We start from the raw sequence: 21,315 nt of genomic DNA on the forward strand, positions 1-21,315 counted from the left end.
GGTACAGCTCCCCTTGTGAACCACCAGCAAAGTCATGGCTTCAGTTCTCTCACCAGATATTACTGAAGGGAACTGCCAGGTTGTCCCATTGGCCTCACTCACTGTTACACAGAGCTCGCTTTCCCAGATGTCACTCATGAGATCTGTCACTGTCATCCAGGGTAATTTGTGAGAAACAGAAGAACAAGTTTCCGTAGTTCATGTTTCTTTAAACACTCCATTTCAGGAGTCCAGCATCAAATGATACCCTCATTTTCTTCCCCACAGTCCTGCTCCTTGCACACCAAGGAGACCTGCTTCGGAGACCTGCTTCCCAGACCTTGCCTGTCTCTCTCCTAGAGCATCAGATTCATACTCCCTCCCTCCCTGTTGTTCTGTTCTTCTCTTTAATCCTGACTCTTCCCCTGACTCCTGGCCCTGCTGTGAAATTCCCCTATCGCTCATCACGTCTCAGGCAGACACTGCGGCTGCCCCATTCACACAGCCCCATTTCTCTAAGCAAGGTCTCTCAGGCTCTCACATGCTTGTTTTCCTGCAATTCAGAGGGTATTATCCCCTGTTATCTTGTGTTTTGGGGCAGGCCCTTCCTTAGTGAGGGTCCGTTTGTCCACTAACAAGGCCCACACAAGCAAAGCAAGTTGCTTCTGGAACCTCTCTTTTGGAGGCCTGTCATAAATATAAAGGGAAGGGTAACCACCTTTCTGTATACAGTGCTATAAAATCCATCCTGGCCAGAGGCAAAACCCTTTCACCTGTAAAGGGTTAAGAAGCTAAGGTAACCTAGCTGGCACCTGACCCAAAATGACCAATGAGAGGACAAGATTCTTTCAAATCTGGAGTGGTGGGGGGGAAATAAAGGGTAAGTCTGTCTGTATGATGCTTTTGCCGGGAACAGATCAGGAATGCAGACTTAGTAAGTAATCGAGCTAGAAATGCGTTAGATTTTCTTTTGTTTAATTGCTGGTAAAATAACCTCTGCTGGAGGAAATGTATATTCCTGTTTTTGTGTCTTTTTGTAACTTAAGGTTTTGCCTAGAGGGATTCTCTATGTTTTGAATCTGTTTACCCTGTAAGGTATTTACCATCCTGATTTTACAGAGGTGATTCTTTTACCTTTTCTTTAATTAAAATTCTTCTTTTATGAACCTGATTGCTTTTTCATTGTTCTTAAGACCCAAGGGTTTGGGTCTGTGTTCACCTGTACCAATTGGTGAGGATTCTTATCAAGCCTTCCCCAGGAAAGGGGGTGTAGGGCTTGGGGGGATATTTTGGGGGAGTACGTCTCCAAGTGGGCTCTTCCCTGTTCTTTGTTTAAAACGCTTGGTGGTGGCAGCATAGGGTTCAAGGACAAGGCAAAATTTGTATTTTGGGGAAGTTTTTAACCTAAGCTGGTAAGAATAAGCTTAGGGGGTCTTTCATGCAGGTTCCCATATCTGTACCCTAGAGTTCAGAGTGGGGAAGGAACCTTGACATGGTGGCAGAGCGGTGGGATCATTTTGAACCAGAAGCACAGCAGGATTTTAAAAGGTGATTGCAGCTGTAGATTCTGTCTCTCTGCCTCGGGGACAGAGCAGCAGGCATAACAAAAGGATTTTTCTGTAGGCTGAGAACAGCTATCAGAGAGGAAAAACAAAAGGAAATTTAACGCATTTCTAGCTAGATTTCTTACTAATTTAACAGGAGTTGTAAGTCTGCATTCCTGATCTGTTCCCGGCAAAAGCATCGCACAGACAGACTGAACCTTTGTTTCCCCACCCTCCAGATTTGAAAGAATCTTGTCCTCTCATTGGTCATTTTGGGTCAGGTGCCAGCTAGGTTACCTTAGCTTCTTAACCCTTTACAGGTGAAAGGGTTTTGCCTCTAGCCAGGAGGGATTTTATAGCACTGTATACAGAAAGGTGGTTACCCTTCCCTTTATATTTATGACAAGGCCCCACATCCCATGAGAGTTCTGGAACTCAACTGATATCCGTTATCTTCCTCTCCAGCAGCAGGACCGGAGAAAGAGGTGTCAGCTCACTGTCAACCCCATCTTTTCCCCTCAGCAAAAGAGGAGGCAACTCATGGCCAGATTTCCCCATTCTAGCAGTTTGGCACCTGCAAAGCACAAGGGTGGTTTTGTCTCCTATTGTCATTCCCTGCTTCTGTCTCCAGTCTCTCCTCTGGGGAGGTAGAGGTAGTGCTTGGAAAAAAGGTACATGGCAGGTCTCCTGGTTCCTGACCTGCCCATTATCAGGGCTTGGATAGCAGAAATTTCCTGCAGGGAGACCGAAGGACTTGCCCCTATAAGGGGACACTATCGTCTCCATCACACATCAACTAATGGGCCACAAGCTCACATTGAAAGCCAAGCAGGCAAGGAAAATGGTATGCACAAAAGAGGCTCAGGGCACCAGTGTCTCCGTTTCTCCATCCTCTTGAGAGTTTCTCTGAAATATGCATTATTCTAGCTCACACAGAGATGGACTTTTTTGGGTGCATGTGGGTAAGGGGTAGGGACTTGTTTGTTTAGCCTCCCTGTCCCCAGGCTACTGCCCTTTGAGAGAGAACAGTGTGTTCTTTGCTCCTGGCAGCCACACTCAACCTGACACAGTTGGTTTGGTGGGAGCCACAGAGCAGGCAGGGATGACTCATTCTGCCTCAATGGCTCATTCAGGAGCTGCAGGGAGAAGCTATTTATAACCAGCCCTTTCAGGTTCAGTGCAGCAGCATCTTCAACACAGGGAAAGGGGCGGGGGGGATTTTTCAGTTACAAATATAAACACTACAGTGCCTCCAGAGGCACCTAGCGAGCAGCTGACCTCAGCCACTCCTCTATCCCAGTCCCTTTGCCCAGCTCTCTGCATGTGTTCTTGTCCCACCTTGGGCTCTGCCCATAACCCATGTGCACAAAACACAGACTCTTGCCATTAGTCTAGCTGTCACCCATTCTGCCTGTCAGTGATCCTAGCAAACTCACCTCACTCTGTCTGTCTTGTCATTGAAGCAAGTTTCTTCCCTGGATGGTCTCAAACAATCATCATACCAACAGGAAACCCCATCTAAAACCCTCTGAGGTAGGGTTGCCAACGTATTTAAAAAAAGAGGAACTGTTTTCTCCGCATACCCGCCCCAGCCCTCCTCCTGATATTATATATTATTAAAAATAATTAATAATAAGCAGTTCTTGTAGGAGCAGGGTTTTATAATTGTACTATAAGAATAGAGGTACTAATGTATGTCTTGATTTCATTTTAAGAATGACCCTCTGGGACACTGGTAGGAATGCATCTGGCAGACTGCCAGTGTCTATACTGATGTTAAGGCAGGGACAGACCAGAACAATCCTTATGACTGATTATAGTCACCCTTTTGTTTTAGGATAAGTATAATGTCTACTATGGTTTCCTATATGTATTACAAATTAGGCACTCTAGTTAAATATACATTTCTTTGTTTTAAGGTTTAGTGAGTATAAGACAGGATTTTGTATTAATCTATGATAAATAGATTAGAGAAATGTTGAGGGCCTGAAGCCCCAATGTGAATTGTTTTAGTTATAAGATTTAGCAAGACTTTAATTTGCAATGTATTCTGCATACCTTTGAAGATTTCTGTGAGAGACTGTTTTGTGTAAATGAGGAATGCATGCATCAGGAAAAGATAAGGTGTGAAAGCCATCACAAGTGTCCAGATGGTCAAGGAAAAAATGAGAGACTTGGAAACACCAGGAGACAATCAGAAATATCCATTGTATCCGAGAATAAACATGTTAGCAGCTTTGAGGACGTCAGAGGTGAGGCAGGCACCCCCGAAGGCGAGACAACAAATAGGAGATAACGATGGGAAGCCTGACAATAACCATCAAATGATAACAGCAGAAAACCCCAAGATTAACACCACTTAAGGACTAATGATTACAGGATGACATTGCAAAATGCATGGACTCAAATGGGAATTTACAACTATAAAGATAGGGTGTTTTGCCATGGAACTCTGGGTTCAGTCCTGCAAAACCTCAGAGCATTGGAGCGCGACCGACAGAACCCAGCTCCTCACTCGTGTTCAGTCTAACTGGCCATTAGATTGACTTGAGCTACAACAGACTAGTAACTATAAAAACATCAACTGGCAGGACTGTGTGCATAATGTGTGTGTGTGTGTGTGTGTGACTGAAAAGCATATGCTAACTGTTGTATTTTCAATAAATATGGTGTATTTGCCTTCTTTCTTTTCTAAAAGATCCCGTGTGCTTTGTTTAGCATAACACTCTCCTACATTCACCATAAGTATTTCTTGCTGCTTTTTGCAGCACTCAGCAACTCCAAATCTTGTTGTACAGAGATGAAAAAATAAGGGATGTCCCTTGTAATAAAGGACTGTTGGCAACCCTAGAGTGTCCCTTGTATAAGAGCTAATGCTGTAATTTATGGGATTCCTGAGTTATTTTCCTGACCCTGCCACAGACTCAATTTCTCCATATGTTAAATGGGGACAATGATACCTATCTTTGCTTAGCATATTGAGATCTATGGATGAAAAGCACCCCCATGTTGTTGTTTTACCAAAGAAAGGGGCACAGACTAATAAGAAATCACATCACATAATAGCAGGGGACAGCATGTTCAAGAGAAATATTTTCTATAAGCATCTACCTGTCTAGATCTAAATACTTCTGTGGCATGCATCATGGAGATTCTGAGCATGTTTCAGGATTCTGAATTTTTATGTTAAAATAAATGGTTTTGATTTGTCTGTTCTCTAAGATGCTTTTGAAGTCAAGTCTTCAACAACCCCATGAGCTCCTTTTGCCTTGATATTGAGTGTGTCCCTTACCATACTCTTAAACCAATGTACATATTGGGAACAACACAGATCAAAGAGCTGCATGGCTCGCATCATTCTGGAACCCCTTCCCACAGATTCTGCACTTTTCAGCTAAGCTGTTAGCAGCAGGACAGTGGGGTGGGAGGAAGTTTTGTTTCATGGTCTCTGTGTGTATATAATGTCTTCTGCAGTTTCCACGATATGCTATGCATCCGATGAAGTGAGCTGTAGCTCACGAAAGCTCATGCTCAAATAAACTGGTTAGTCTCTAAGGTGCCACAAGTACTCCTTTTCTTTTTTCTTTTTACGAATACAGACTAACACGGCTGTTACTCTGAAACCTGCACTTTTCAGCTGGCTCTGCAGAATCACTTCACTATGGGCCTCCTCTCTTTTCCCATTCTCACCTCTTTGTTTCTCATGTCCATTCCCACCAACAAGACCACTGCTCCTTCATTGTGTATAGCCATTATACAGTGCCAGTGCCTCCATAGGCCATCTGGCACATCCACAGCTGCTAAATCTATACCAGCAGGCCATCTGCTCTTCAGAGTTCCCCCAGCTGCCCAACTCCCTTCACTGCTGCTCCCTTACATGGCTGCCTTAAATCATTGCACCCTCAATCTTCTGGGCTTATTGGCCCTATTAGTAGTGTCATTTCATTAATAGTCTTGGCCCTGAAGCCATAAGATAAATAACTATATGAATAGCACACACTTATAAAATAGCCAAACAGTGATGCTGCAGGAATCATTCCTTTCCCAGTGTCCAACTATGAAGTTTCTGGTGGAGACCAGTAAATGTAAAAAGACCTTGTATTCTTCAGTGGCTGACCAGGGCTTGCATTAGGCTGATGAGCAGTGGTATGGCAGATCAGCACATCTCTCAAGCTGCTATCTTCTTCCAAATCTCAGCTTTCACTTTTTAAAAAAATCAGGGCTTTGTCTACACTTAAAATGCTGCAGCAGCAGAGCTGCACTGATGCAGCTGCACCACTGTAGCGCTTCAGTGAAGATGTTCTTTGCCAACAGGACAGAGCTCTCCCTTCAGCATAAAAAACCTACCTCTGCAAGCGACAAAAGCTTTGTCTGTGGGAAAACTCTCTCGCCAACAGAGAGCTGTGCACACGAATGCTTATGTTGGTGTAACTTACGTTGCTTATGTGGAATAATCACACCCCTGAGCGACATAAATTTTGCCAACATAGGCTGTAGTGTAATCCTAGCCGAAGTGCTATCTGCACCAGGAGTTAGATTGGTATAACAGCATTGCTCAGGGGTGTAGTTATATCAACATAAATTGCTAGTGTAGACCAAGCCTCAGTGTCTGTCTGTGGTGGTTGTAAAGAGAAACTAAAAAATGTGAAATAAGTAACTGATGCAGAGGTGTTTACATGAGCCTGCAGAGAGGTTGGGACAATATCTCTAATAGATGGGAACTGCACCATTCATTTCAGTGAGGTGTTAACTCAGATGACTAGTGATGATAAATTAAATGTCAACACTATTAGCTATTTCATTTCTTGACTCATCTTGCATAGGCCATGAGATGGTACCCGGAGCTGTCCTTGGCCCATGGTCGCAGGATTATCCTTTCCAGCAGCTGTCTTGCCCATTTCCCCTTCTCTGCTCTGGACACGAGCTGGCACTTACCTCACCTGTTTCAGACCAAGTACTCCCTGCATATCTCACCATCTTCTCTTTGACTTAGGGTTGATGACGCTCTTCAGGAAAGCTCAGGAGTTGACAACTACCCCCTCCAAGCCCAAGAGGCCATGATCTAAGTGCCAAGTGTGAGCTGCCCCGGTCAGTCTCCATGATCCCAGAGTTGTCAGGGCCATGGAGGGGAGATCAAGAGTGTGTGCATGTCAGAGGCTCAGGAAGGATTTACCTTCCTGCAATTCCAATTGCTTGTTTTCTATCTGGGGAAAATCCCTTTTGACAGCCTGGGCGGAGAGCTTCTAATTCCCATCTATGGCTCATTTTTCACTTCAATCCCTCAGCGAAAGGATTTTAATGCTTGATGGATTCAAACTAAATTATTTCTGTTACTGTGGCTTTGCAAAAGCCTCTAGGGTGTGTGTGTATGCAGGGGAGGAGGGCTGGGGCTTGTTTTTGTTACATTCCAATAAGCCCCCTCTCCAAGGGAAATACAGTTCATTTCTTCATTTAGGAGCTTCTTACTGATGATCCCTCTCATGTTGTCTTTCTGGCTCTTAGATCACAGCAGTGCCCATAGAAGAGCTGCCATTTCAGGGGCAAATCAGTGTCCCTTTCCTCTGCTCCACACCAGTATTTCTAGTACAAATTTCTACAAAAATAAAACAACCATCAGGATGTGCTCCAGGAATGGCACTGGAGTAGTGGTTGGCTGGGTGGACGTGTGCATCTTCCACAGCCCTTGCCTCTCATAACAGGACTCTTTGCAGGGAACGGGGAAGTGGCACTGGTTATGTGACTAGCAATTACAGCCTGGTACATGGCATCACCTTAGCTGAGTTCTATTCCTATTTCTGCCACTGACTCACTATGTGACCGTGGGCAGGTAATGTCCTCTCCTGTGCCTAAGTTTCTCTTACTGTAAAATAGGGATCATGATGTCTGTCTTACAGCAGGAGCAGTGGTTGTGAAAATTAATCCATGCTTCTAAAGTGTTCTGAGATCCTCAGATGCGTGGGACTATAGAAGGGGAAAGTATTGTTATTTATTCCAGTCCCAGGTTCTCCCATCAACAAAAGTCACTATAGGGAACGATGAAGGGGCACTGCCTGTGAGAGAACTTGTTCCAGGCCCAGACTTTCCCAGCGGGAGGCTCTCTAGGGAATTGTATAGCCACAAAGGCTATGGAGAAGCTCAGAGCTCCTCCAGTCCCAGTGTCTCCCAGAAGGTGACACTAAACTGGGAGGAATGGTAGATACGCTGGAGCATAGGGATAGAATACAGAGGGACCTAAACAAATTAGAGGATTGGGCCAAAAGAAATCTGATGAGGTTCAACAAGGACAAGTGCAGAGTCCTTCACTTAGGACAGAAGAATCCCAAGCACTGCTACAGACTAGTGACCGAGGGGCTAGGCGGTAGTTCTGCAGAAAAGGACGTAGGGGTTTCAGTGGACGAGAAGATGGATATGAGTCAACAGTGTGCCCTTGTTGCCAAGAAGGCTAACAGCATTTTGGGCTGTATAAGTAGGAGCATTGCCATCAGATCGAGGGACGTGATCATTCCCCTCTATTCAGCATTGGTGAGGCCTCATCTGGAGTACTGTGTCCAGTTTTGGGTCCCACATTACAAGAAGGATGTGGAAAAATTGGAAAGAGCCCAGCAGAGGGCAACAAAAATGATTAGGGGGCTGGAGCACATGACTTATGAGGAGAAGCTGAGGAAACTGGGATTATTTAGTCTGCAGAAGAGAAGAATGAGGGGGGATTTGATAACTGGTTTCAACTACCTGAAAGGTGGTTCCAAAGAGGATGGATCTAGACTGTTCTCAGTGGTACCAGATGACAGAACAAGGAGTAATGGTCTCAAGTTCAGTGGGGAGGTTTAGGTTGGATATTAGGAAAAACCTCTTTCACTAGGAAGGTGATGAAGCACTGGAATGGGTTACCTAGGGAGGTGGTGGAATCTCCTTCCTTAGAGGTTTTTAAGGTCAGGCTTGACAAAGCCCTGGCTGGGATGATTTAGTTGGGGATTGGTCCTGCTTTGAGCCGGGGGTTGGACTAGATGACCTCCTGAGGTCCCTTCCAACCCTAATATTCTATAATTCTATAAGGCATCTGTTGGGTAAGTAAAATACATTTTCAAAATGAAATCAGTACTATTTGCCCAATTATAACGTGATACAGAATAGGAGTACTTGTGGCACCTTAGAGACTAACCAATTTATTTGAGCATAAGCTTTCGTGAGCTACAGCTCACTTCATCGGATGCTGTAGCTCACGAAAGCTTATGCTCAAATAAATTGGTTAGTCTCTAAGGTGCCACAAGTAGTCCTTTTCTTCTTGCGAATACAGACTAACATGGCTGTTACTCTGAAACCTGTGATACAGAGTGGCATTTCTCTGGTAATAAGGACAAGCTGAGGCCATCAGAGGTGCTGTTTCCTGGACAATGGCAGGAGAGATGGCCTGGTTTCTACGGGAGATGATTGTCTGCTCATTCGAACACTCTGTGGAAGATTTTTTCTTTCTTTCTTTTTCTTTTTATTTATATATATATATAGAGAGAGAGAGTAAATAAAATGACCACAGACTGCACATGCCTAAGAGAAGGAAGACGTCCTAGTCTCCTCCTCTCCTCTCCCAGTTTTTCCTCTTTTTTGTTGCTCTGTCTCGTGACCTCTACATAGGTTTTTGAATTGATGCTTGAGATTTCTCCCCCTCTGCCCCGCCAAAGATATCACTTCCCAGCACCTCGTTTGCCTTTGATCACAGCCTTGCAGATGGCTCTGACATTGTGCGCATTCCCTACAGCAGTGCAAAGCCTTAATCCTTTTAATAGCTGGAGGTTTTCAGTTTAAGTCATTTATTAATATTCATTCTTAATTGTAAAGCATTTTAGTGACATCTGAAAATCTGTCTTACGTAATGTCCTTATTCACACTTGAGTCCTTCAGATCTGGAGTGCCAGGAAATAACTCCCTCTCTCTTTTGATCTCCCCGTTCTGTCATTAGTCCTTGTGCCTTTAATACACAAAGTCATTAAAAACATACAATACATTTCAAGTGTTTAAGCTCAGTTAATGTATATTTAAAAAAAATCCTACTGTATTATGTGGAGTGTAATTTGCTGTCATGTTTGCATTTAAGTGCTGCAGCAGTCAGCAACAGGAGTAGAGTAGAAGACTCCATAAAGTCTTCTAGGGGTCTTGTTATGCAGATCTAATTCACCTGGGAAGACTTCAGATAATACTGTGATGTATGCTATAGAAAACTATGAGATAGAAGATTTTTCACAAAGTCCTGAGTGTTGCTAACTTTCTATATGCAACAGCTCTTGGGAATGGGAGTAAGTGATAGAGAACCTAGGACTTTTAAATGGACACAAATTAGACGTCAAGAATTATAACATTCAAAAACCAGTTGGAGAATTCTTCAATCTCTCTGGTCACTCGATTACAGGCCTAAAAGTGGCAATATTACAACAAAAAAACTTCAAAAACAGACTCGAATGAGAGACTGCTGAATTGGAATTAATTTGCAAACTGGACACCATTAAATTAGGCTTGAATAAAGACTGGGAGTGGATGTGTCATTACACAAAGTAAAACTATTTCCCCATGTTTATTTTCCCCCTTACTATTCCTCACACATTCTTGTCAACTGCTGGAAATGGCCCACCTTGATTATCACTACAAAAGGTTTTTTTTTTTCCCTCGCCTGCTGGTAATAGCTAACCTTACCTGATCACTCTTGTTACAGTGTGTATGGTAACACCCATTGTTTCATGTTCTCTGTGTATATAAAATCCCCCTACTGTATTTTCCACTGAATGCATCTGATGAAGTGAGCTGTAGCTCATGAAAGCTTATGCTCAAATAAATGTGTTAGTCTCTAAGGTGCCACAAGTACTCCTTTTCTTTTTTAGAGAGTTAGGGATCCTGGGGACTAGGAACCAATAGCTCACTTATTTTTATAGATATTCCAGCAAGGCACTGAGCTGGGGAAAGGATCCTAGCTGGTCCAGAGTCATAATGAGCCTTGTTCAGTCTGAAGTTCTTAGGTCTGCTTTGAACTCCTTGAAGATGATTATTCCTTTCCTGACTACAGTACTGAGTCTAGTTGGTTCAGTTAGCTGCCAGCCTTTTCCAAATGTCAATTGCAATGTTTGCATCTTTTAGTGAGTGCTTAAAGTAGTCTTTAAAACCAAATACTGGCCTGTTCACTGATGTGAACCTTCCTGTAGCTGATTCGGAGACTTTCTTTAGGAGACAAGCCCAGAGCACTTTCAAACATTCCTTACTCAGCATAGTTGAATAAGAGCAGCAGTTGGTATCTTTGATTGAAAATCTGTTCTTACCAGATTTGTGGCCAAATTCTGCAGGTTTAAATTGTTTGCATGAGCTTCTGTAAAGCATCTGAATATTTGGGTGTGTAGGGAAACTAAACTTGAACTCCAAGAGTTTGATCCTTCTCTAAATTACACTGGTGAAAATCATGAGTAATTCCATGGAAGTCATTGGAAGCAAGTTGGTGTGAGATCAGTATCAGGCGTCTTAATCTTTTGATGTTTTCCCATTATTAGTCCATGAGGGACACTACTATGTCATTGCAGAGCCTCCTTCTTCCCTTTTAAACTAGATAGTTCAAAACCAGGCTGTTGTTTCCTCTGAGCAAAAGACTCCACCACTAAAACTTGTTTTCAGTAGGATGCTGTCAGATTAAGTTTGGCTCAAATCTAGGTGGTGTGTAGGGAGGAAAAAAACTTTGATAAGACCTGAAACCAAGATAATTGTTTCTATTAAATTAAAAATTAAGTAAAGTCCAGTGGAAACAGTGTTGTGAGTTTTTAAAGAAATAAACAACACCATCCTTTGTTCACAATCCAAACCTTGCTGCATAGAGATAATACATGAGAAACTGAAAGTGAAGCTGACTTGAAACTGACTAGATACCCAAAGTGAAGTGACTGCCCTTTTCAGTTCCTTGTACAGCCTGAAAGAAATGCAAAGAGTAGACAAAGAGCATTCATGCTAAATTAGATTTTGAAAATTATTTCAGTTTTCATACACTGGTGTTATTAATAACTAGATAAATTTGAGAAGTGAGCTTGAACATCAAATCTGAACCGCTTCCTTCATCCCAGCTTGGAAAAGGATGGGGGTATAGATCTGGACCTATTCCTATATTTTTAGGGTCAGGATCACAAAAAAACAAAACAAAAGGAGCCTAGTTTCTTGCATCTGGTTTGGATGCTGCCCAAGAAGACAGGGAAAAAAAATCACTTCTGAAGCCGCAATACTTAATACTTTGTACTTAAATAGAAATCCTTAAATAGAAATCAAATGGTTTCAAAACACTTCAGAAAAGTGGATAAGTGTAACTACCTACTTTACATATAAAGTAACCAAGGCACAATGAGATGAAGGGGCCGATTGTTATAGGTGGATGTCAGCATCTGGCCTCAACTGTCTCAGATAAAGTCACGGGGGATCAGAAAGGGGACTAGAACCCAGGTGTCCTGACTTTCAGCCCCCGTGCTGTATCCACTAATTTGTGCTACCTCGAAAAAAATAGGGAGGTGATTTTTGCCATTGCAGGTAACTTTGAGCGCCTGTGTCTTATCTTCTTACTAAGATCAAATGTGGCCTGTTTGTAGTATTTTCATCTAAAACATGCTCTACTATACAGTCCCAGATAAAACAGCTACTCTTTCCATATGTGCTAATTTGCCCCTGTAAAAACTTGTCTCCTTGCCTTATGGAAAATTACTGTAGAGTTTAATAGCAATGAAACCAAGACATTTCTCTAGGTAGTTAGTAAGGTTCTATAAAAATTGGTTTGAAAAACCCTATAAAATGTAATAGAAAATGACAACCTTACAATGGAGGGTTTTTTAATCATCCTGTGGAATTTAATAGAGGATGCTATCCCTGCTAAAGAATTCCATAGCGTGGTTCAGAAAACATCTATACTAAGCAAAAAGAAAAGGAGTACTTGTGGCACCTTAGAGACTAACCAATTTATTTGAGCATGAGCTTTTGTGAGCTACAGCTCACTTCATCGGATGCATACTGTGGAAGCTGCAGAAGACATTATATACACACAGAGACCGTGAAACAATACCTCCTCCCACCTCACTCTCCTGCTGGTAATAGCTTATCTAAAGTGATCATCAAGTTGGGCCATTTCCAGCACAAATCCAGGTTTTCTCACCCTCCGCCCCCCACACACAAACTCACTCTCCTGGAAATGTCCCACCTTGATTTTCATGCACGTTGTAAGGAGAGTGGTCACTTTGGATAGGCTATTACCAGCAGGAGAGTGAGTTTGTGTGTGTGGTTTTTGGAGGGGGGTGAGGGGGTGAGAGAACCTGGATTTGTGCAGGAAATGGCCCACCTTGATTATCATACACATTGTGAAGAGAGTGGTCACTTTGGATGGGCTATTACCAGCAGGAGAGTGAGTTTGTGGGGGGCGGGGGTGGAGGGTGAGAAAACCTGGATTTGTGCTGGAAACGGCCCAACTTGATGATCACTTTAGATAAGCTATTACCAGCAGGAGAGTGAGGTGGGAGGAGGTATTGTTTCATGGTCTCTGAGTGTATATAATGTCTTCTGCAGCTTCCACAGTATGCATCCGATGAAGTGAGCTGTAGCTCACGAAAGCTCATGCTCAAATAAATTGGTTAGTCTCTAAGGTGCCACAAGTACTCCTTTTCTTTTTGCGAATACAGACTAACACAGCTGTTACTCTGAAACCTATCTATACTAAGGTTATTATTTTCTATTCAATTCTATAGGACTTGTCCATAAAAGTAAGGGTCCTTCATTCTAATCCAATCCAACCCCCTAGAGGCATGTTAGGAAGTTGAACTTCATTTCTGTATCATGCAGTTTCCATCAGAAATGGAAGTACCTCACACCAATACTTTGTGAACATTTTTTTGGTTTTGTTTTGCCTGCTAGGATTTGTAACCACCCCACTTTCTGTCCATTTTGACAAGCTGCTGGCACAGTCACTCTGTGCTGCTGTGTATGTGAATTTGTGACATTTGAGAATGCACTAACACCTGGTTCCTTGTTCTTCACCTTAAAAAATCCACTGGAATGAGCAGGTGTTCAAGATTTATTTTAGGCCTACAAATGGGGCACAAAATATGCCTAGTGCACGGGGATGTAAGTCAGGAGACCTAGAGTCTATTACCAGCTCCTCTGCTGTCTTGGTATATTTGCTGGACAAATCATGTCACCGTCCCGTGCCTCAGTCTCCCCATCTGTAAAATATGGATAATTACTCTTACCCTCTTTTGGAAAGTGTGTTGCCATCCTGGAAGATGTAGTAAGTACTCTGAGCTGGGTTGTAGTCCCTAAAAAAGATTTTTTGCTTTTTGCCCAATATTTCTTAATGCAATCCTCTTTATTGTTCAGTTTGTGCTCTAGTATATAGGATTCAGTGAAAGCTCAGTTAAGTGACATGGGATTTAAATTCCCAGGGAACAGGGAGCCAAATAAGAGCAAATCTCATACCAAATTCAGGTTTATTTGTCTATCACAAGATTCAGTCTATTAACATCATTACTAATTATTATAACAATTTCCAGTTCTATAGCACTTTTCACCCTGAAAGATCCCAGTTCTCTTTTCACACTGTATATCTAGAGATCTTTCTCCCACCACTGAAATGCAGCCATCTTTGAGATGGGACACCATAAGCGTTCTGTATTTATAACGGTACTGTAGGAGAAGTGAGCAATGACTTCAGCTGAAACTGAAGGGTAAGTTAGGCAGAATGGCTGATCTTCAAAGTTATTTAAGTGCGTAACTGTCATTGAAATTAATGGTAATTAAGTATTGAAAATAACTGCGATTCTGGGCTAATTAACTGTTCAAGCTATTATTTGCCTAGGAAATCAGGGTAGTACTCAAACTCTTGCAAAAATATTATTGGGTCTTTTAGTGACTATGAATCCTCAGTGCCTTGGTGTTATGTTTCAGGTACAAGATGATATCTCCAACAGCACAGTGCCCCCTAGCAGTGTGGTAGGGTATTGGTTCAGCATTGACTCAGAGGAAAGGGGGCTATCTGCTGGTCTCAAACTTTTCATATTATGACCAGCATTTGGGGGTTTTTTTGCCTTCCTCTGCAGCATGTGGGTGTGGGTTACTTGCCAGGATTATCTGGGTATATCTCATTTAATCATTTCCTTGCTATTGCAGAGGCCTCAAGCACTGGTGTATCTCAGTTTTTCCTATTCCCTCCTATTCTCTCCCTGTAAAACATAATAGTCTAGTTTTTTATGGGTCTCGTTTACTTTGGTCTCATTCCGGTTGTTGGGTTTAGTGTGCGGGTGGTCGTGGTGGCCTGTGCTATACAGGAGGTCAGACTTGATATAGTGGTCCCTTCTGGCGTTGAACTCTATGATTCTGTGTTTGGGTTCCTAAAGTTAGGAACCTAAATTCATATTTAGGTACCTAAGTAAAAGTGACCTGATTTTCAGAGGTGCTGAGCTACTGCAGCTTGTGTTGATTTCTGTGGGAGTTGCAGGTGCTCAGCACCTCTGAAGATTAGGCCACTTTTCCTTAGGTGCCCTAGCCAAGATTTTTACATATATCATTCTAACAGCCAAGTTTGATAGTTTTGACCTGAGTCACCAGCATCACCTCTTGCAATCCCCTGGGATTAGACAGCTCTCAAGTTCTAAATAGACTTAAACGTGCTTAGTGTATGTGAATTAGGTCCTGATCCTGCAAGAATTTAAGGATCAGGATCCTAATCAGATTCCAGCCTAAGGTAATGAAGCTTCAAGCTATGGTGATTTATCCTCCTCCCCACAGTGAACAGGGTTAAGCTGAAGCTGCTCAGTGTATGTCCATATTTTCAGACTCATGTTTTCATTTCTGTTTATTGGCTGTATGTGCCAAATTGTCTCTCCAGAACTATGTTCTAATGGCACCTTGTTGGTTTTGTACCATTAGCTATGTTCATTATGTAAAATCTTTGCAATGAAGGGAGAACAGCCATCCTGGAGCCTGGAGATAATGAGTGAATCACTCTGGCCAATCCAAGCTGAGTTTGAGTTCAGGGTATTTATTTTACACCCTTAGCTCTTTTGCTGTAATAACTGAGTCCCCCCTGCAGAGTCATGATGGCAGCTCATGTTTTAGTTGTTATACTGGAGAGACCAATGGATGAAAAGGAGCAATTGCTTGTGTCCTAATTTCCCAAACACCTGGCAGGGGATGGCAAGATGAAATGGCACAAGAATCTGTCATCATCTGCAAATGGCACACACATGGACACTTCATTCCCAGCGAATGCTGAGTTGCAGAAAAGAGCCTTTTCCCATCATAAGGTCGAAAGGTGTCCTCTACCAAGGATGGACAGGCTGCAGCAAAGGTCAGCGTGTTAGGCTATAAGTAAAGGCAATAGCAATCACCTCAGTCCTTCCCCAGTGCAAATCCTTGCTCCCACTCCATCCCTCAAGAGACACTCCAATACAACCCCTCAATGTCTGGTAAAATAGGGTCTGATAAATTTTTCCTGGATGGCACATATTAAAAATATGCCAAGGCAGGCAGAAATGGAAGACATTTACCACATAGGTAGGGATACGTTCACCTCTGCTCAGTTCAGCTCAAGAGTCCACCTATCTCTCTGAAAAGAGGGCACTGCTCATGTGACGCAGGTGCCATTTTAGCTCTTCCTCTCTTCCCTTCAGGGGAAGAGATCACTTCATCACATGACCTGATTCCTTGGGACTGCCTCACCCTCCCACAGCTCTGTGAGCTCCCAGAGGAAGCAGGGTGTCTGGGAGATTTGGACTCATCCCGGAGAGATGCCTGGGAGAGCTGGGCTCATCTGGAAGGAGAGTATTGAGAGGTCTCTTGTGAAAACTTTTCCTCCCATGTTAATTGTTGTGCTCAATTTGAGCTAAAGATGAGCCAATTGATAGAACTTTCCTTCCCTATTTACTCTCTGGTACCACATGGTTTTTTGCCCTGGGACTTCCCCTTGCCATCCACAGGCTGGCACCAGGTGTCCCTGCTAGAGCCATGTCAAGACTGCTTTTATTTTTTTACATGGAGAATTCTTCTTTTTAACACAAGGACTCAGAAATCTACACCTTCATGTGCTGCCCCAGCTGCCATGTGGTTTACCCTTCCCTTTCCCAATGCCACAGAGAGCCCTGCTAGGTAGAGGTTGTGACGAAGTGGGACTGTTCTTAATGTTTCCTCTGAATGCTGTAGGGGTGCCTCGGTTTCCCCTAGGCATTTCTTAAGTCTCTAGGTGTTGGGATAAGGGGGTGTAATTGTTGCAGAGCAAAGGGCCTGTGTACATAAATGGCCTACACTCTGTCTCCTGGCAACTGATGGCCTTGGCCCTTCCCCCCTGCAAGGTGATAGCTAAAGGGTTGGAGAACAAAGGAATCAGGTGAACTCCTGACCTGGGAAAGGGACAAAGCCCAGAGAAGGAGGGGGTGGAGAGTGAGTCAGTTTGGGCTGGCTGGGGACATGGAGTGAAGTGCAGACGTGGTTTTCTGTCTCACTGCCGCCCAAAATGGACCTGGCTGAGGGGTTCTGTTCTCTGTACCTACAAGCTCTGTGTTAGACCATGTTCCTGTCATCTAATAAACCTCAGTTTTACTGGCTGGCTAAGAGTCACGTCTGACTGTGAAGTTGGGGTGCAGGACCCTCTGGCTTCCCCAGGACCCCGCCTGGGCGGACTCGCTGTGGGAAGCGCAGGGAGGGGCAGAGCAAGCTGAATGCTCTGAGGTCAGACCCAGGAAGGTGGAAGACGTGTGAGCTTTTTTGCCCTGAAGACAGTCTGCTCACAGAGAGGAGACTTCACTAGAGTCCTGACTGGCTTCATAGGGAGCAGTTTGAGAGCATTGCCCGGGGACTCCGTGACAAGCTGCACTGTGAAGTGGATCAGTTTGGTAGGGAACAGGTCTGGCTAGAGGAAGGACCACAGTTAGCCACTTTGAGTGCAGAGTGCATGGATCTGCAGGGCCAACCCAGCTTTAAGGACTGAGTTAATTCTCTTCCCAGCCTCTAGGGCTGGAGCTGGGTCTGTAAGAGGGAGTTCAGAAGGATGCAGCTCTAGGAAGATTTCTGGGTTTGTTACGGAACTGAGTTGGGGTGAGCTGCTGCTTCTCTGGAGCTTGGGTGAAGTTAGGCCTTGCTCTTTGGCTCAGGGAAGCCCTGCTGTATTTGTCCCTTAGAGGGGCAGGGCATTTCTTAAATTTCCTTTTCTGCTTGGTGTGGCCAACTGAAAAGATGTTTAAAGTTAATTGATGTGCAATATCATCTCTTGCTCTTAGTGGCCTATCATGCTAGCAACAAAGGGCCCTAGCCATGCAAAGGTCTGCATCTTTCCCTACCATCATCATGACAAGAAACGCTGTTTGCCCCTGTATCTTTTTCCTTCACCCCATTGAAGATTGCTCCCATCTGCCATGTCCCCACTGTCCTGCTAGAGAGGCACAACCTGATTCTACCTCTGACAGGCCCTGCAGCATCACTCCCCCCACCTCCCCATTAGCAAAGAGGACAAGACAGAACATCACTTTCTCTCCTGCATATTTTCCCCTCCTCCTCTTCTCTTCTCTCCTCTCTCTCAACCATTCTTGGTTCTTTCACACTATCTCTGTTTCCTGTAGGTTCTCTTCTCTCTTGTAGGCTGCTGTCTCTGTCCTTTCATCTCTGCCTCTACTGAGATTGCTAAAGCCCTCTTTCTTTCCCCTCCCTCTCCAGAGTCCCCATAGGGCCACTTGTGCTCCTTTCCTCTTCAGAGTTATTTGATTGCAGAACCCAGTCCTCTCCTGTCTGCTTGCTGCCCTTCATCTAGTGCTGGCTGAAGTGAGCTTTCTGTTCCCAGTGACACTGCATGTGAAGTAACCCGAGTGGATCTGAGCACAGGGATTACAGCCAGAACAATAATGCCTTTGTAATGCTGTGGGGATTATTCTTCTCCTATGGAGTAAGGCCTGAAGAGCAAGGCCACATCGTCAAGCAAACAGAACCTCCAGCTGTCAGTTCTATAGCTCCCTTTAGAGACAGACACGTGGTTGGCCAACTGCAGTTCCCCTGAAAGCAGACACTTGGCACCCTTGTTCCCATTGAAACACACTGTGATTCTGCATCATCATTTGACAGAGACAGCAACATGGTAGAGGATGTGATGGGCCTTCTTTTGCCATGGAACAAGTCCCCTCTCTAGCAACCCAGCAGCTCTGCCTAGTCCACCTTTGCTTTCAGTTTGTTCATCCTTCTCACTCCTTCTTCCTTTGATGGATGATTCCATAATAAAATGACCTTCTGGAAGAAAAAAATCTCTTCTAATTTCTATCCTATCCCCTACTTCTTGAACTTCAGTTCCTACCCCTTTTCTGTACCAAAATGGGTCTCTGTAGGAGCCTTTCACGCACTCTTATCATGGTTAGATCCCCATAAAGGCAACAACTTTCAAGACTAAAACAAGTTCAGTTTCACCTCACTTTCCTCAGGAAAGGAATCCTTGTTCACAAAAATCCTCAGTAAATATGTTTCTACCATTATCATTTCAGAACGCCTTTTCAATCGCAGCATATGAGCCAAATTCTGGTTCCATCTACATCAAAGGCAAAATGCCCATTTGCTTGGCTGGGACCAGGAGTTGGTCTAGCATGTTTTGGAGTGATTCAGAGGCTATTTCATGAGCAACAGTACTGGGTTCAGCACTCTACAGAGCACCAAGGAACTTACACTGTACGTTAACCAGCCAATACAGTTTGGATTTATAATGCCATAGCTGCTTGTCAGATATCCAAGCAGTGATTTATCCCTTTGTTTAAGGTAATGTCCTACCCTTGATCCCCTGGCAGGATGCCACTAATGGGTTTCACGGGGCAAGATGGGATCTTAATAAGAAGAGAGCGTTCATTGAGTGCACAAGGTTAGTGAGTGAGTTCAAAGCTAAAGCAGCCCTATGGAAGAAGGTCTGAATGTGAGAGTGGGAGAATGATAGAAAAGGAATGCTCAGAGAGGATAGAATAGGGGCTTCTGAGAGTCAGAACTCTTCTATTCCCAGCTCTGTCATTGACTAGCTATGTGACCTTGGGTAAAAGTAATTTTAATTTATCTGTGCCTAACGCTCTCCACATGTAAAATGAGGATGAGACCTGCCTGTCCCATACGTGTAGTTGTGTTTGTAAAGCACTTTGAGAAGCTCAGATGGAGGTGCTCCTGGAGAGCCGAGCGTTATAGTTTTCATAGAAGAAGGTAGTGTTTCTCCAAATGCAAGTGTAAGGAAGACAAGGACCAGGAAAAAACTGCAGAAAGATCTATTCCAACAAATCACAAAGCCCATGGCCTCTCCTTCCTCAGGCATTTTGGGGCTTCACAGCTTGTCCTGGGGCATTTCTCACTCATCTCACTGTCAAGCAGTTCCTTAACAGGCCTGCTCCCTACGCTCTTTAATACAAACTGAAATGTGCTCTTTTGAGTTTCCTTTAGGACAGATAATACACCCCTAGTTCCTTTGAATCCTGCTCCATTTCTTCCAGGCCCTTTTCACTAGTGCTAAGGAGGGGCAAAAAGATTCAGATCCCAACAGCAAAGAGCTTTTGATAATTGTTGTAAAGATTGGGCAGGATTTTTACCACCTACAGGCAGTGCTGCATTCATAATTACCTGCTGGAATGGGACAGGCACCTCCGTGCCACCTGCTGACATTGAGATGCCTATGACTTTGGGAATGGAATGCCATCCCCTTTCTGGTTTAGCATCTGATTTTGAATTACACAGATAGATTTGACGTTAGTTCCATCTCAGGAAGCAGTGAGTATGTGTGTTATGTAATATAATCTTAGTGTCTCAAGGATTCTGTTCTGTCCTCTTTTGTACTGCCAGATGGCATAGAATATCCATTCTCTCTGGAGAGATGTTCATATACATTTAGCAGCTGGATTTATGGTAGTTCACTCTGTAACTGGGCACTGTTGTTCCTTGGCATTTGGCTCCTGCAGATCAGCTAGCTCTTTAGTATTCAGTCGATGCCACACAGCCTCTTGCCTGACACTGAAATCCCACGATTAAACTGTGTCTGCAAGAGGACATAAGTGAAGAACTTTAAAAGCAAATTTGAAAGGAGAGTCTAGTTCAGATTCTCCAAACATGTTCCTTCCCTGCTGAGACCCAGGCCTGGGTTAGTGAACAACAGGTGTTAGATCCATGCTCTTACTCTGTCCTCTTCTGCACTTGCTTCAGCTGCTGCCTGTTTCCTTGCTGCTCTGTTCTATAACATGGCTCTTAGTCTACATTGTTATTGACTCAGTTAGTGGAGCTGTTTCTTACCTTCATCCCTGAAATGTTCTCCAAAGTGATGAATCACACACCTGCATAAGTGACTCCCTTCCCACAAATGAGGCATCTGCTCAAAATTCTGCAGTGCTCAGTTGATTGAGACAGGGAACTATAACCCATCTGCTGGCAGTGATATCACCACAGTCCTCAGAAATAGCCCCAAGAACTTCATGCTTCTTCACAGCAAGCAATGTCAAATAGGACTCCAGTGGTGTGCACTTCCTCACAGCTGTGCGCGGTTAGTGCCAGCTGGGACTCTAGGAATGCCAACTTCTCTAAAAGCAGTACCATGTCAATATCAGAACTCCAGCACTATGGGCTTCTCCAAAGCCCACCTAATGTCTGTATGAGTTCCTCATTATGGATTCTCATACCAGTGTGCTGTTTAGCATGAGCTTCCTTGCAGAAATGTCTCTTCAGTATCCATGAATTCTCCAGCTATAGTAGTTCCAGCAAGGACTCTGCCTCTCATACATGTAACCATACTGCTTCTCGAGTGCAGTTCTAG

Source organism: Natator depressus, chromosome 15, assembly GCF_965152275.1.
Source record: "Natator depressus isolate rNatDep1 chromosome 15, rNatDep2.hap1, whole genome shotgun sequence".
NCBI lineage: Eukaryota > Metazoa > Chordata > Testudines > Cheloniidae > Natator > Natator depressus.